This window comes from Thermobia domestica, chromosome 3 (assembly GCF_964235325.1).
Source record: "Thermobia domestica chromosome 3, izTheDome1.hap1.1, whole genome shotgun sequence".
Lineage (NCBI taxonomy): Eukaryota > Metazoa > Arthropoda > Insecta > Zygentoma > Lepismatidae > Thermobia > Thermobia domestica.
The window spans coordinates 189,563,757-189,581,007 of record NC_137456.1 but is presented as its reverse complement, the minus strand read 5'-3'; the positions used below and the strand labels follow the sequence as shown (position 1 = coordinate 189,581,007).

Genomic DNA, 17,251 nt, shown 5'->3' with positions numbered 1-17,251 from the left:
GATTCTGGAAAAGTCAGGGATTTCTTTTAAAAAACGGGAAATTTGAGCTTAGCTGAAGATATAAGAATCATTGCCAAGCCAGTTTGTATCTGTATGTCTTATTGTAAAGGAACCCATACTGTTCTTGTGGGTGAGCCAGATAATGATTAAAAGAAGAGCGGTAGTTCGGTTCTCCTATATTATGCATACAAACTATAGCTAGCAGAACATGTGCGAGTGATGTACATTTGTGAAATCGAAGTATTTTAACTTACAACTGTGCAGTTTTTTACTACTCAAATTTTTGTTATTCGGGTGACCACTTTTAAATGTATAAGAAACGTTTCTGGCGCGACTTGCTTGCAGTTTTAGTCCCCATGCTGTGAAATTTTAAATTTAAATTAAGTAGTAACAATCAGTTTTTCAGTTCTTGTTGTTGATCATCATCTTGAAACTTACGTTTTCCTTTTAGTTTAGGCTTCTTGTAATGTAAACGTGCATACAAAGGTAGACTACTGTATTTTTGTGGTGTACTAATGGTAATGTAAATTGTGCTAAGCTTCAGACTGAAAGTTGCCAAATAGATATATATATATACCTTCTGTAATATTTAAAATATTGTTATGCTTCTGCAGTTCCTGACATAGGTTTTCTTATCCACTATAGTATAGCTGAAGTGTATTTATTTATTTTCAAAAATTCGAGAATGCCAATTTTAGGTATTTTGTGTATAATTTTGTGAGAAACCTTGAAGAGTAATTAAGTTTTGAAATCCCAAAAGAGTAGCCAGCCTCAAAAATGTTTCTAATACATTTTAGTAATTCAGTTTTATTAAAGATGTTTAAGCAGTAGCAGGCCCGTTGCCACAAGGAGACGACGAAGAGCTAAGACCCTTCTAGAACATTTTTTAAAAACGTTGATCATGGTTACATAATGTGCTCTGGGAATATGTTCTAAGAAAACACACGTACATACGGAAAAAAATAATCAATAACATAGGCATTTACCATACGTACAACAGACAAATCAATCAACATTTTTCAAAAAACAAACCACAGGAGACACCAGATGAAACTAATAAATCTACAGAACCAGACAACCAGCTTGAATGTGTCAGATACACCTTCAGTGCCTAAAAAGTTTGCTTTATTTCTTTCTTTTTATCTTGATTTAATTCCTGATTTTTTTTTTCCTGTTCAGACCGTCGGAGACAAACATTTAGCCGAAGCCCAGTCTTCGAAACTTTTTTGTTGTGCGAGAAAGCTTAGTGTGTATCGTGAATATGTTCTTGCTGGATACAATATATTGAGTATTTTTTGGTGTTTCTTAATGTCCGAGAAATATTCTTAACTGAAACATTATGGGTAAGAACAACAACCAACTTCGATAAGAAAGGAGTATACTTCATTGTGTTAGTATCGTTATTGTAATTTAAATACTTTTTTCAAAAATAATTATAAACAATACCACTAAATTTTTTTTACAAAGTTCATAACGTTTAAAATGCTGACTTTATAATTCCTGAAATTATAAAGTAGGCTATCAATAGGATTTTATATTTGTACTCTGATAAATTTGGTGCATAATTTAATGCTAAATTTTATATTTCAGATTGCAGAGCTCCGTAGGATAGGGGGTACTAATGTGGCGGTATTTGTTTATTCCTCACTTGAAGCATTCCACTACTTTCACTTTTAAAATGTAGGCGAGTGGGTGAGTGATAAGATAGTGCTTTTGTACCGGTACTTATTTTGATCTTAGTGGTTAAGAACATTACCATCATAATAGCCTAGCACTGTTGTTTACCGTGCGGGTCCCCCCAGCTACACCCCGCCCAGATCCACCACGCAATAGTACCGTCTTTATTGCCTACCTGACCCACGCACAGATACACCTAGAGGCACTCACAAAGTTAACCTGTCACAACCATCACTTCCAACCTACTATACCCAGAATTCGAAGACTAGAATGTGCTTGTGTAACCCAGTGTCATCATCATCATCATAGGTATTCTGCCTTTATTGGCAGGTCACTTGCCGCAGCTGAGAAGCTTCCATGCTCCACGGTCCTCCGCTAACCTTTTCGTCTTCGCGTATGATCTTTCTGTTTTAATATCATCTATTAATTGTAGTCTCCTTCGACCCCTCCCTCTCTTTCCCGCCACCATACCCTCTAGGACGTCCTTCATGATACAATCTCTTCTTAGGCAATGTCCAACCAGTTTCTCTTCCTCTTCCTAATAATATCTAAAAGTGTTCTTTTCTCACCCACCATTTCTAACACTCTCTCATTTGTTTTCCGCTCGACCCAACTAATTCTTTCCATTCTTCTTCACACCCACATTTCGAAGGCTTCCAGTCGATTTTCGTCACCTTTACGTAATGTCCACGTTTCCGCCCCATACAGTACAAAACTCCACACGAAGCATTTTATGAGTCTTTTTCTCAACTCTTTGTTCAAGGTCCCACAAAACAGACTTTTCTTTCTTTTAAAGGCTTCTTTCGCCATTCCTATCCTTGCTTTTATTTCACGTTCGCATTTCATGTCTACTAAGAATACTACCCAGGTATCGAAAACTATTCCCCTGTTTTATTTTCTCCCCTCCTACTTTTATATTTGACACAGACCCCTTCGTTCCAATCACCATGGCTTTTGTCTTTCTAACATTTATTTTCATCCCATATTCTTCAAAGCCCTTCCTCATTTTTTCTAACATTTTATTGATTTTCTTTTCAGATTCTGCAACAAGCGCCATATCGTCTGCAAATCTTATACATCTAATCATTCTACCTCCTACCGAAATGCCATCATCATCATGTAGGCTCTTTTTCACTATCTCTTCTAGAAAGACATTAAATAGTGTTGGCGAGAGGCAGCATCCTTGTGGAACTCCCCTTCCAATTGCACTCTCTTCCGTCAGTTCTTCCCCTATCGTAACACTTACTTGTTGGTTCATGTATAAGTTTCTTATGAGTCTTCTATCTTTCCATTCCAACCCTATCTTTGTTAGAACTCCCAACAACAATTCCCAATTCACGCGGTCAAAAGCCTTTTCTAGATCAATAAATACAACATACACCTCTTTCTCTTTTTCTATAAATTTTTCACCGATCACCCTAAATAATCCAATAGCATCTCTTGTGCCCTTGCCTCTTCTGAACCTGCTCTTCCTCAACATCTTTATTTGTTCTTCCATATAACCTTCTGTTCAGTATTCGGAGCAGAATTTTAGCTGCATGAGATATGAGACTAATAGTTCTATAATCCTCACATCTCTTTGGATTCGATTTCTTAGCCATCGGTATCATGATCGTTTTCAGAAAGTCTCTTGGCCATTCTCCTGTTTCATATATTTCATTGCATAGTCGCCACAATATTTTCTTTCCCTTGTCTCTATGAATTCGATTGGTATGTTATCTATTCCTGTTGCCTTTCCATTCCTAATCTCGGATATAGACTTTTCAAACTCATCCCGAAGAATACTAAATCCTTTATCATCCTCGCCTACTTCATTTTCCACTTCAACATTTAGGCTACACGGTCTATCCCTACTCTCATATAAGTCTTCAACGCATTCTTTCCACCTTCCTATGACCTCATTTTTCTCGGTGACTACCTTCCCATTCTTATTTTCTACTGCCATCATAATACCCCCTTGTTTCCTCCGAAATTCCATAGATTTCACCTCCTTGTACATTTCGTCATATTTCCCAACTCTTTCTAATTCTTCTATGTCCTCGCATTTTCTTTTGTAAAACTCTTCCCTCGCTCTGTTTCTCTTCGTAATTCATTATTTAACTTTCTGTACATCTTTCTGCCCTCTTCTGTATCAACCTGTTTCCACATCTTCCTCTCCCTCATTTTCTGCAACATCTGCTCTGTAACCCATGGTTTCTTAGCAGTTTTGTGTTCGCGGTAACCTACTGCTTCTTCTGCAGCCTGCTGTAAGCAACGTTTAATATATTCCCACCGTGCATTACTACCTGCGCCTATCCTTTCCTCGTTTGAACATTTTTCTTCGAATTTTTCAGCGAAAAGATTTCTTATTTCCTCGTTTTTCAACTTTTCAGTATTCAACACTTTGTTACCTACTTTTCTTCTGCCTACATTTTTCAGTTGAATATCTACTTCGGCCAGCACAAGATTATGATCAGAGAAAATATCAGCCCCAGGAAGGGTCTTCGCGTTCTTTAAGCTATTCCGATACCTGTCCTGAATCATAACATAGTCTATCTGATATCTTCCGCCGTCTATTGGTGATTTCCATGTATATCATCTTCTTTTGTACTGATTGAACCAAGTGTTCCCAATTACTAATGAATACTGTCTACAGAAATTCACCAGTCCCTCTCCCCTTTCATTTCTTTCGCCTAAACCATATTTGCCTACGATACTACCTTCCTGTTTTTCTCCCACAACTGCATTGAAATCTCCCATTAGAATTATGCATGCACCCTTCTTCTCCCTATCTATAATTTCTTCTATTTTCTCATAATTTTCGTCTACTTCTTCATTTGCATGCGAAGTCGTAGGTGCATATATCGGTATCACCATTAGATCCTTCGTTTTCCCTTTAACATCATAACTCTATCATCAATAAATTCTACTTTCACTACCTTCTCCTTTAAGCGCTTTCCAAGAATTATTCCTACGCCATTATGACCGCCCTTTTCATTACCTGAGTAAAACATTCTATATCCTTCGCTGTTCAATACCCCATTACCTTCCCATCTACCTTCACAAACGCCTACCAAATCTAAATTATTTTGTTTCATAAGGGCACAATATTAAGCTGTATCACAACGTTAACACTATATATTAAATTACATGTATGAATGGAACTTGGGGGTTACTTGCTTGCTTAAAATGTTTTGTTTTCATGCATACAGGAAATCAAAAAACACAAAGATATCATGCATAACTAGAAATTTTTATATATGTTTCAATTAGACATCACTAAACACTTATGACATTATTATTTTAATCGTATGATTTTATATTTAATTAGGGCCCTTCAGGTTATCGCGTGGTTCCCGGTCGCGTAAATTTCTTTTTAGAGGAAGAAACCCTTTCAACAACCACTTACCTGAATTAAAAAGTTTTAGTCCATCCTCCTCTCACAAGGCTACACCGCTCCAGCGCCCCGCTTCCATTTATGACATATTTCGCTACAATTCAAAGCCATCAAACTACTTTTGTTAATTACAAATTAAATAAATCGAAGCACGAAGTCACTCCTGCACTTATACGTTTGATGTCTTCGTGTAGAATGAATGCACTGTTGCCAGTGCCTTCTCACAAAGGTGCTCCCAGCCACCAACACAACGCAATGGATAACGTAATAGTTAAAAATAGCCATGAAGCACTATGGTTAAGAATGCAGAGGGAGTAAATTTTATAACCATATTTGTAGAAGCGAAAGGATTTTCTGCGTCGGAAAAACACAGACATACATATACACGTCAATTTGCGAAGAGAAATTTCTCAGAGCTGCCTTTGTACGAGGTTTACTTAGAAAGTTAATTTTTTTAACTAATAGTAAATGAGTTATTCTTTAATCTTATATAGATACTCGACAAGACGTTTGTTTTGAAGGAACTGAAAAATAAAGAGAACCCTGCACCACTGTTCACCTCACTGCACTAGTATATGAGGTACTTAAGCACTTCTTCAAAATCATTTATCCATATGTCCATAAAGGGTTAATCCACAGTCTTCTAAATTGAGTGATGTATAAAATTTTTAAGTTCACTCGGAAACATGATTATAAACGCAAGGGGCATTTTTGAACGATTTTCGGAACTTACGAGGGCCATAAAGTCTCAGTGTCTTTTTTAAAGTGTATAATGGTAAACACATTAATATTCACTAATAGTTTTCATTCACATTATTTCCTACACAGCATGATATCATGAATTTAGTATTATTTAACATTATTGTTATTTAGTATGCACTAACTCAAACACTTAAAATAATTATTAATGCATTACAAAATACTTAACACTATTACATAACAAAATTACTTATATAACATTTAACTCTGTTGTAATTAGTTTTTTTATGTTTTTATCCCAACTTATTAAGTTTAGGATTAACAAGGTGGTTGAGTGTAAATGACAAAGCATAACTGGAACAATTACGTTCATCTGTTAAATATTTCAAATATTTTTCACATTCTAACAATCTTTTCACTAACTTTTCGATATTTTCGTTTCGACTCTTGCTAGAATTAAATACAGACAAATCTACTTTCACAACATCACTAAAATTCACATGAATTGTTGTTTCAGGTTCACACGAATGTACCTTTAGACAATTTGGAGTTATGGACTGATTCTTTTTCTTGTACATGTTTTTTTGCAAGTCCTAACCAAAGTTGTGTAGTTTTTGAACTTGGTTTCCAACTTTCATACGATCTATTGAATGAGTACCTAATGATTCACCAGTAAGTGGGTCTATCAGTTCAATCACCTTATCTGTAACCTTTTGTTTACAAAGTAAAGGTCTCTTGTAGAAATGAAAAAACTTGCTAATTTTCCTATCTACAGCTGAACTAAGATGACTTTGAAGCAAAAAACATCATTTTCTTTTATAACATACTTACCTTCTTGTGTTTTATTATATTTTTCATTTCTTTTTCTGTTTTCTTTTCTACGAAAATCGGCCATTATAAGTCTATTTTCCCAATTTAGAGGTTCATTTTCATCATATTCATCATTTATAACTATTTCGAAATACAGAATATTGCGGTTTTACATTGAGATGAAGACTTGCTGGACTTACTCCTAAACTGCTACACACAGAATAGTTCAGTAAAATAACAATTTGGGGAATATACTTCTCCCACGTTACATGGTTATCATTGCACAACAATTTAAACAAACGATTAGTTTGTCTATGAATTCTCTCCACCACAGAATTCTTTGGATGATACGGACTAACATAATGGATTTTAATACCATATTCTTTCATTTTTTCCTTGAACTTACTAGAAACAAAACAACTACCATTATCCACTAAGACAGACAACGGAACACCCAAAAGTGGAAAATAATATTGTTCTAGGCATTTTAAAACGCATCTCGCGGTTGCATTTTTTATAAGAAACATTACATAATATATACTAAAAACATCTAACATTGACGAAGGAAACTTATAACCCATTCTAAGAAGCTGGATACGGCCCTAAAATATCAATAGAAAGCATATCTCGTATGTTCTTTACTGCTACAGTCTGCAAAGGTTTAGCCGGAGGTGATGTTTGAGCTTTTGTCAACTTACAATCAATACAGTCGCTTATGAAATCAATAACGTCTCTACTTAATGACTTCCAATAACAGACTTCTTTAATAGATGCAATTTGTTTTTTCAGCACCAAAATGATCTTGTTCATGAAAATACTTAACAATTTCGGGAACCATGGAAGGAGGTATACAAATTTTCCAAGAGTCTGGAAAATGATAATTTCTATTCAACAAAACATCATTATTTAACTTGTAAAAATTTTCAATGTTTCTATTTTTAAGTTTTACATACGGGTCATTGGGATTACGCAAAAACTGAATTATTTTTATACTCTGAACATTCTTGTTTGATTCTCAATTCTTCGATAGTAAGACTTCCGAAACATGATGGAAAAACCAAATTTATTAATTTCGTGTTGTTCAACTTTTGTTTGTGATATTACCCGTGAGAGAGCATCACTCGCCTGATTATCTTTAGCCTCTTTCATTAAATTATTTCTACCTCGAATCCTTGAATTTCAATACTCCATCTCCCTAAACGTGAATTCAATTTCTTATGTTATGAAGGTATACTAAAGAATGGTGATCCGTGTAAATTTTTATGTCTACCATACAACAATTGACCCCATTTTCTTAAAGCGACAACAATTGATAAAGCCTCCTTTTCGGTCGTTGTGTAATTCTTTTCAGCTTGTTTTAAAGTTCTACTATGAAACCCAAGAATATGGCGTTCGCCATTAATTTCCTGAAACAAAATATTCCCTAAAGCCACTGAAAAATCTGTGATACAAAAATCATGATCTAAACATGGATGAGCTAACAATACTTCTTGAGCTAAATCATGTTTCAATTGTTGAAAACTAATTTCACACTCATATCCATTTTTTCTTTCTTAAAAGAGCAAACAAAGGTTCAGGTTTATGTGCAAAGTTTCTAACAAATTTTGAACACCATTGAAATAAACCAAGTACTCTTTGTAATTCTTTCAGATTTCTAGGTCATGGAAGATCCTTTATACATTGTACGTACGATGAATCTTTTGTTATGCCTTGAGAATTTATATTAAAACCCAAAAAATTAAACTTTGTGTTACAAAATGAACATTTTTTAAGATTCAACGTCATTCCTGCTTCATGTACTTTAGTAAATATTTCATCTAACAAACAAATTCGCTCTTCGAAAGACATTATTGGTACTCAGACGTGATCGACATAACAGACCAGTTGATCATACAATCCGGAACCTAACACTGTTTGTAAACAAGTCATAAAATCTACAGACCCATTTAAGTATCCAAAAGGAACATGTGTAAATCGATACATTTTCCCGTTCCAGTAAAAAGCTGTGTAAGGTCTACATTTATCAGAAAGACTGACTTGCAAGTAGAATCCAACAAAATTAAGACAAGTAACAAATTGAACACCTTGAAATTTTAACAATAGGTCAATTTTGTTTACTTTTAACTGTTTAAGTTTTACATGCTTATTCAAAGAGGTCAAATCGATTACGGTACGTGGTTTTGATGTATTTATTTTTGCTACACATAACAACGGATGAGCGTGAATAGACACATACTCTTCTACAACTCCGTTTTCAAGCCATTCTTTTATTTGTTTTTGTATGTTACCTTTAAATTTAAATGGTAAGGGATATTGTCTCTTAACAATAGGTTTGTCAGTGTTAACTTTGATAGTGTATTCAAAACGATTACATTTACCTGGTACATCACTGAACACACATCTATGTTTAATTAACAAATTATAAAGTTGTTTTTGTTGGTCATCAAGATCAACAATTTCATTTACTTTTTCTTTAATGTCACCTACAGAAGGAAAATGCTCAGTTTCTGGTCTATTATTTTCTATTACAATTCCTGGACTGGTTTGATTTAGAAAATTGATTTTGTTCATACCATGAGATTCTTTTATTTCATTTTCAATATCGCTTATCTTTTTTCCATACAACTCATACAAAAATTTTGATTCATGTACTAAATCGAAATTTAATTCTTTCAAAGATTCGTTATATACAACTGGATTTTGGTATCTTTCACGTAAATGCTCGTATATTTTATCTCTTCATTAATTTCGTTTAACCATTCAGTCATACATTGTTGTTTTTGCTTAAGCAAATTCTTTACTACGGGACATTTACTTTCTAAAGGGTGGTTAACGTCTTCAGACTCACTTTCACAAGAAACTTCTGAATCATCAAAATTAGTAACTTTTACATTGTTTACTAACACAAATTCCTGACCTTCCTTTTGCCTTTCAAAATTTTAACTTGATTACTATTCCCAGAAGGCGAATTACAATCGACTCTGTCAATTCCCTTTTTCATAGGTACCCTAACAACATTCTGGTCGTGGCCTAACAAAACGATTTTCTCAGGAAAATCTATTTTCGCATTTGCTAAGGTAAGAAAATCTCGGCCTAATAAACAAGAACAATTTAAATAATTTACAACCAGAAACCTTACGTCATACATCAAAGGCCCTATTTCTAAACAGAGGATAACTTCACCTTTCACTTATTTCATTCTTTTACCAGAATAATCAACAAGTATAATACGGGAAGAGGTTTTTAATTGAGCATTAGAAACAATGGTAGAAATAGTTTTCCACAATTTGAAACTAAGCAGGCTAGCAGATGCTCCAGAGTCGCACAAAGTGTAAAATTCTTCATTAAATATGTTATTTCTGCAGTAGCCTGTGATGAAACAACTTGTTTACAATTTCTATTACTTTTCCCTTCATCCTCGGATGAACTTTCATCACTGTCCTATTGTACAACATTTAAAAGTTTCCTTTCAATAGTAACATACACAGTATGACAACCATTAGTGAGTACATTTACGTTATTACCAGAACTTTTACTGACTTCCCTGTGATGAGCACCCTCCACACAGGGAGAATTTAGTTTAGGTGCGGGAAACGAACTTGTCCGTTTGAATTAAAAGGAGTAGAATTTACAAATGAAGGTCTTGGAGACCTAAAATTTCCTTGATTTACAAAATTTGGAAAACCAGGTGAATTTCCATGCATTTGATCATTAGGAGAATGCATTCCAACATTACCATTCTTATTTACAGGTTGGTTGTTTCCATTTGAGGACTGATAAAACTGATTACCCACTGGGGAATTCACTCTAGGTGGGATTTTCTGACTACAACTGCAAGAATGCGCATTAGAATGCACTTCATCACTATTATTATAATTGTTGCGTTTGTTTTTCTTAAATCCACGTCTACGCTTGTTATTTTTATTTTGCTGAGTATTTTCGTGTGAAGATTTATTACCGTTTCCATTATTCTTACGTTTCTTTTGATTCTCATTGAAATTACTATTAGTGGATGTCACATGGTTAATTTTCAAGAACTTATGATTAGATCCTCCTCTAGTATCAGATCTAGGGATAGCTTCCAGTTTCTGGATAACTTGTAACACGGTCGACAAAGTTAAAGTGGTAAGAGTAGTGAGTTGGCGTCTGAAATAAGATGGAACTAAACTCAACACCATACTGATAGCAAGTGGTTCTCTAACATCAGGATTGATTTCCTGTATTTTATTGCACCTATAGGAGACAAAGTTGTATACACTTCCATCTGTTTTCGGATCGTACGGTTTATTTTGAAGCACCATTAACTTACTTGCTTGCACTTGTTCATTTTCAAACTCAGCCTTAAATTTCTTCTTGAACTTTTTGAACGTATCAAAAGAGGAACAATTGTTAATATACCACTTGTACGCGGATCCCGTAAGTAAAAACTTTATAATATCTAAGTATTGGCTACTTGGAATATTCATAATTGAAACCTGATCTTTGAACTTTTTCAAAAATGCAGTCGCGGTAAGTTCGTTCTCATGACCTGAAAACTTTTCAAATCCTTCTAAATCTCTAAGGTTCACAGAAACTTTCCTATCTAATTCTATTTTTTCCGATGGTTTTGGACGGAACGTGATTTACCTTCCTCTTTAGAACTACTAGATTCAAGAGTACTACTACGAGAATCAGAATACACTGAAGTACCTCTACGCGTATCTTGGTCCACGTGATCGTCTATCCCTTCTTTCTTGACCCGAACATTCGAGAAAAAGTAATTAGAATGTGGGAAGTTTTTTACCTGACTGTCTACAAGAGATTGTTTTATTTGTTCTACATCGTTAACAATAGCCTCAACTCTGCTACTAGAATCAGCCTGTGTTTCTTCCACTGATTTTTTCGATATTACCGTAGTTTCGCATGCAGTAATACTAGATTCAACTACCTCCTGAAGTTTTGACATCCAATTTTCACATTTATCCGTCTTTTCTACTAGTTCGCTATGCACACGATCTACCTGACTTTCTAAAGATTCTAGTTGACCATTCAATGTACCTATTCTGATCTCACACTTATTTCGTATTTGATTAAACGCAATTAAAGTCATGAAAAGCGTTCATATATTTTGAAAACTCTTCATTTTGTTTTTCCGTAACGTTTAACTATTCGACAACAGACTCTAATTCTATGTTACATTTATTGATTTCGGATTGTATTTGTTCTGTGTATTTCGCAAAATTTTCTTCGCAAGAACGTTTCACCTTACCTACCTCAATTTGCAACTTTTTCTCAAAGTCACAACGTAAATTTTCTCTCTTTTCCGTGACTGTTTTATTAATAGAAATGAAACCGACTTTATTTTCTTCTGTAATTCTATCTAACCTATCGTGTAATTCCGCGTTTGATTTTTCAAATTTTTCTGTCAAATCTGCGTTTGATTTTTCAAATGTTTGATTTACATTCACTGACAAATCTTTAATTTCCTGAAGCAATGTTTGTAAATTGAGATTTTCACTCTCAGACATATTGACAATTTAAATACAATTATGAAAAAATAATACTAATAATTAAAATATCATTAATGCATACTAAACCAACTCAATATTTACCCCACACAAAGCTACACGTAAACACAATATATGTAACTAAAGGTTACATCGGTTCCGTTAACGGGCGCCATTTTGAGGCGCTATTTGTTATTCCTCACTTGAAGCATTCAGCTACTCTCACTATTAAAATGTAGGCTGGTGGGTGAGTGATAAGATAGTGCTTTTGTACCGGTACTTATTTTGACCTGTGGTTAGGAACATTACCGTCATAATAGCCTTGCACTATTGTTTACCTTGCGGGTCCCCCCAGCTACACCCCGCCCGGATCCACCATGCAATAGTTCCGTCTTTATTGCCTACCGGACCCGCGCACAAATACACCTAGAGGCACTCACAAAGTTAACCTGTCACAACCATCACTTCCAACCTACTATACCCAGAATTCGAAGACCAGAGTGTGCTTGTGTAACACAGTGTAAGGGCACAATATTAAGCTGTATTCACAACGTTAACACTACATATTAAATTACATGTATGAATGGAACTTAGAGTCACTTGCTTGCTTAAAAAGTTTTGTTTCCATGCATACAGGAAATCAAAAAAACACAAAGATATCATGCATAACTAGAAATTTATATATATGTTTCAATTAGACATCACTAAACACTTATGACATTATTATTTTAATCGTATGATTTTATATTTAATTAGGGCCCTTCAGATTATTGTGTGGTTCCCGTTCGCGTAAATTTCTTTTTAGAGGGAGAAACCCTTTCAACAACCACTTACCTGAATTAAAAAGTTTTAGTCCATCCTCCTCTCACAAGGCTACACCGCCCCAGCGCCCCGCTTCCATTTATGACACATATTTCGCTATAATTCAAAGCCATCAATAACTTTTGTTAATTACAAATTAAATAAATCGAAGCACCAAGTCACTCCTGCACTTATACGTTTGACGTCTTCGTATAGAATGAATGCACTGTTGCCAGTGCCGTCTCACAAAGGTGCTCCCAGCCACCAACACAACGCAATGGATAACGTAATAGTTAAAATAGCCATGAAGCACTATGGTTAAGAATGCAGAGGAAGTAAATTTTATAACCATATTTGTTGAAGCGAAAGGAATTTCTGCGTCGCAAGGACACACACATACATATACACTTTAGTCTATTTGCGAAGAGAAATTTCTCAGAGCTGCCTTTGTACGAGGTTTACTTAGAAAGTTAAAATTTTTTTAACTAATAAGTAATGAGTTATCCTTTATTGTTATACTAATATTGACAGTATTGTTACGAATATAATGAAGCGAATTCTAACCAACATGTTAGCAGCGGAAATAATCTGGACAGGCGAAAAGACGAAGATATAATTCTCAGCCCTTGCAGTTTGTGATGTTCTTACAGGTAATGTACTATGTTTTATCACATATTTTCCCATGTTATAATTTAAGACGATTAACTAGAATTTGTATGTGTTTTCACTCAATTCGACCATCCACCAGAAAATTATGGAGAGGATAGAATTGCAAGACAATTCTCCGAAGTAATTTGTTCACAGAGCTTAGTTTTTCCAAAGGATTTCTATGAGAAAGGAAATGTCGACATGTTTCCAGAAATTAAATTAAGGATTTGAATTTAGTGTTTTATACCAGCTTGCATAAATTTATTCTCTTAGTTTTTTTACTTGCTACTTGTTTAATATCATAATTGATTATCCTTAAATTTTTAATGATCGTGAACTGTTGTTTCATCCTATTTTAAATTCTATAATTGAGAGAGAAGAATGGATGGTAGATTTTTTTATAATGTTGATGAGTTTGCGTTATCTAGGAGATGTATTTTTTTTAAATCATGGTATAGTACAAAAATATTTCTCACGTTCTGAAGAACCTCTAAACTTAATTATAAGGTAGAATTACAAGCTACCGAGTGTCTGAAATGCTTCGTTATTTTAAATAAAATTAGGAAGTTGTTTTTAAAATACACTAAAGTCCTACAAGTTATGGGATAGCGTTATAGAACCAGTTCATGTGTTGCGGAAAACAAATATAAATGCACATAACACTTGAACTGCTGTCACTTGAACTTCCATAAAATGTCATTGACCATAATGTTGTCTCTACGACGGAAGCTATCAATGTGTGTGTTGCTCTTGACGACTGCCAATATGCCGGATAATCATACTGATCATGATCCCAGTTGATACGAACTGATGGTAGAGTGCGTATGTGGCGGAGACTCTAGACGTCGTAGACTCAAGTTATCAACAAGGCAGTTACAAGCTGGTGACCTGTAATTGTGTTGTGCGTGTCTATATGGCATTCTTGGGATCCTCGAGTCCGATTGACCTAGACAATATCACAAAGCCAAAATCATTCACGATTAGTTTGCAGAGCATTATGAACAATGAATCGGCTAACTATACTGCTAGACAAATTTAATAGAAACATGTACGATATCATCGTACCAACCATTTGTGCACACGTTCTACTTGCAACTATCACGTCATAGTAGGCAACAACCAAGACTTCATCAAGGATTTCCACCGACTTGCCGAGTCCATGCCATTCCAAGCTGCTGTACTCGCCATGCTCGAGAAGGCATAACACGATAGGCCTATTATGTTTGTATCCCATAACTTTTGGCACCTCATTCCACCTATTGAAACGCATGTCGAAAATTTCATGTTCCTTCATGTTATGACATGTATTCCAAAAATTTTGCAGTTTTTCTCATTCAGAAATATTATATTTCCAGAAACAGTGAGGCAACACGCGTCCAGCAAATTTGCTACAGATGCTAGATCAAAAGACGAGTTCAAAGCTGGCTTCCGCACGCAACGGAAAGAATGAAAAAAGAGAAACGTAACATATTGACACTTTTAGGTTTGTAAATTGCTTGATCTTGCTTAGTCGACGTGGTGAACGGAAGCTTAAAGCAGTCAATTATAATACAGAAAGTTATTCTGTATTATAATGTATTGTTGATGTCGCAACAAAGATACCATTGTGCAATAGACCGTACTTAATAGTTCAGAAGAGTCGTTGTAAAATTAATAATAAGTTAGACTATCTTTGCATGTGTAACGCACCCGCGATAAGAATGGAAACCCATTTACGAAGTGGGATGTGTCTACCTAACTACATTTTATGACTTGGCGCGCGCCAGTGTAGATGGCTAATGTAATTATTATAGTTCTGTATTTTTCTCTTCATACACGTCGGACTGTCTGTTTTTAATGTTGTTTTGCCATGCCGTAAGAAATCTTACTCAAAAATCTTTATAAACATGCCAAAAGACTGCTTTGGTGGCGATCGTCCTTCGGGACTCTACAGGGTGTTTACTGGAGTTGACTTCTTGACTCACAAATTTTCAGAACACCACCCTGGATTTTAAAAAAAAGCGTCATAGGATGATATTCAAGAAGCTGTAAAATATGTTGAAAAAGATAGTTCTTCAATATTCTGATGGAAAGAATGCATAGAAACTAGCGAGTTAAGACAGATAAAAAGGAAACACTCTTTATTTTCTTTCTCGAATTACCTAATTTTTCAATGTTTGACCAATTAGTCTTATCATCACCTACACCCAGATAATGGGACTGCCATCTTAAAGGGTCTAAAAGGAAATCTTTACACTTCTCCAGTATTGCACAAAAATTTCCAGTACATTTTCAATATTTCCAGTAAGGACACAAAATACCAATATTTCCAGTATTTCGAGCACCAGTAGACACCCTGTTCTACACCACAGTTGATTCACATTATCTTCATTTTACTTCTTTTGTGTGTGTGTGTCTGTCTGTCTGTCTCCAGCGGAATTCTAGTTCTTTTTTGTACGGTTCGGGTAATTTTTGGTGATCCCATTGGGAAATACTTGTATCAATATTGTATTTCATTTATTACTTACTTGTTCCTTTCTGACTTCTATCTCAAGGTTTGTAACAAATTACTGTTAGTAATTTGGCTTCATATGTTCCATTTTTCAGTTTTTACATGACATCCGATACAAAGGAAAGTAAATGAATTCAATGGATTGAGTTTCTTTTCATTGAAACAATTTTTTTTTTACTTATGTCAAGGGATAGTAATGTTCAACAATGAATAAAAGAGACAAACGTCATTATCCAAAGCTCGAACTGGAATGTGTGTCTGCCTCGATTGCCTTTGACATTTAGCTATGTTGTTTGTCTTTGCCTTTTGGCTTGATTACTGATTAAAAATCTAATTTCATATATTAATCGCTATGCGAACTAAATCCAGACGTTGTGTGCTTTCTCTGATTTTTAAAATTCGCTGTTGGTTTATAATTACTACTTAGTATTGTATTCACTTCTTGCCAGAAGCGCGACTGATTCGCAGCATCACATGTGCGCGTAAATATTTGTAGCGAATATGGTTTTTCAATTCATGCATAAAAGGTCTCATTGTCTTATGACTGGTTCATAATAATGAAGCGAGTAATTCCAACAACTGTTATCTCCCTACTACTTTCTATACATTCGTACATATTTAATGTAATTATTAGATTTTTCTGCAGCTAATTTCTTATGTATATTTGCACTCACTTCGTCTCTTTACAGAAAATTTCTTTCTTTTCCTTTTTGTAGGAAAAGGGGATGAACAAAGCGCGATGCTGACACGCAAATGAACACACATGAAGTGCGATGTGACAAAAGCCGGGATGAAAATGTAAATGCTCACATTCTTAAACCGTAGATGTATATTTTGAAAGGCGTATTTTGAAAAAATCCCTATATGTATGATAGCTTTCAAATAAAAGATTGTACGTGTGTAACTCATTTGTTTCACTAAGCGTATCTTTCCTTGCTACACAGATGCTAGATAACGACGATTCAAAAGTAACCTTCGGTTATTAATGATTAATTAGGTTCAATCGTGTTCCATTCTTATTTAGTTCTATTCCTTGAGGAGAAATTTACAGCTGAACAACGTTAAGTTAGTTGTTATTACAAGTAATGTGGAAAAATATTATATGCAGATAACTTATATATTGTAAATGACTACATGTTCGCTCTTATCATTTCGCATAGTCCTATATATGAATATGTTGAATCGTACAAATCACGTTATCATAGGGAAGACATCTGAAGGACTTGATGATACAATGTGGCGTCAAGTTTCAATCCTGCAGCA

General features: G+C 34.7%; 1 long non-coding RNA gene across 2 annotated transcripts in view; it reads left to right on the top strand.

Annotated features, from left to right (window-relative positions):
* LOC145680907 (uncharacterized) overlaps positions 1 to 16,885 on the top strand; it is a 182,300-nt gene extending 165,415 nt beyond the window's left edge. For both annotated transcript variants that reach the window (XR_014130695.1, XR_014130694.1), the window contains 2 exons: positions 1,591 to 1,692; positions 16,705 to 16,885. This is a non-coding gene — a long non-coding RNA (uncharacterized LOC145680907). The remainder of the gene's footprint in view (positions 1 to 1,590; positions 1,693 to 16,704) is intronic.
* Positions 16,886 to 17,251: the final 366 nt, after the last annotated feature.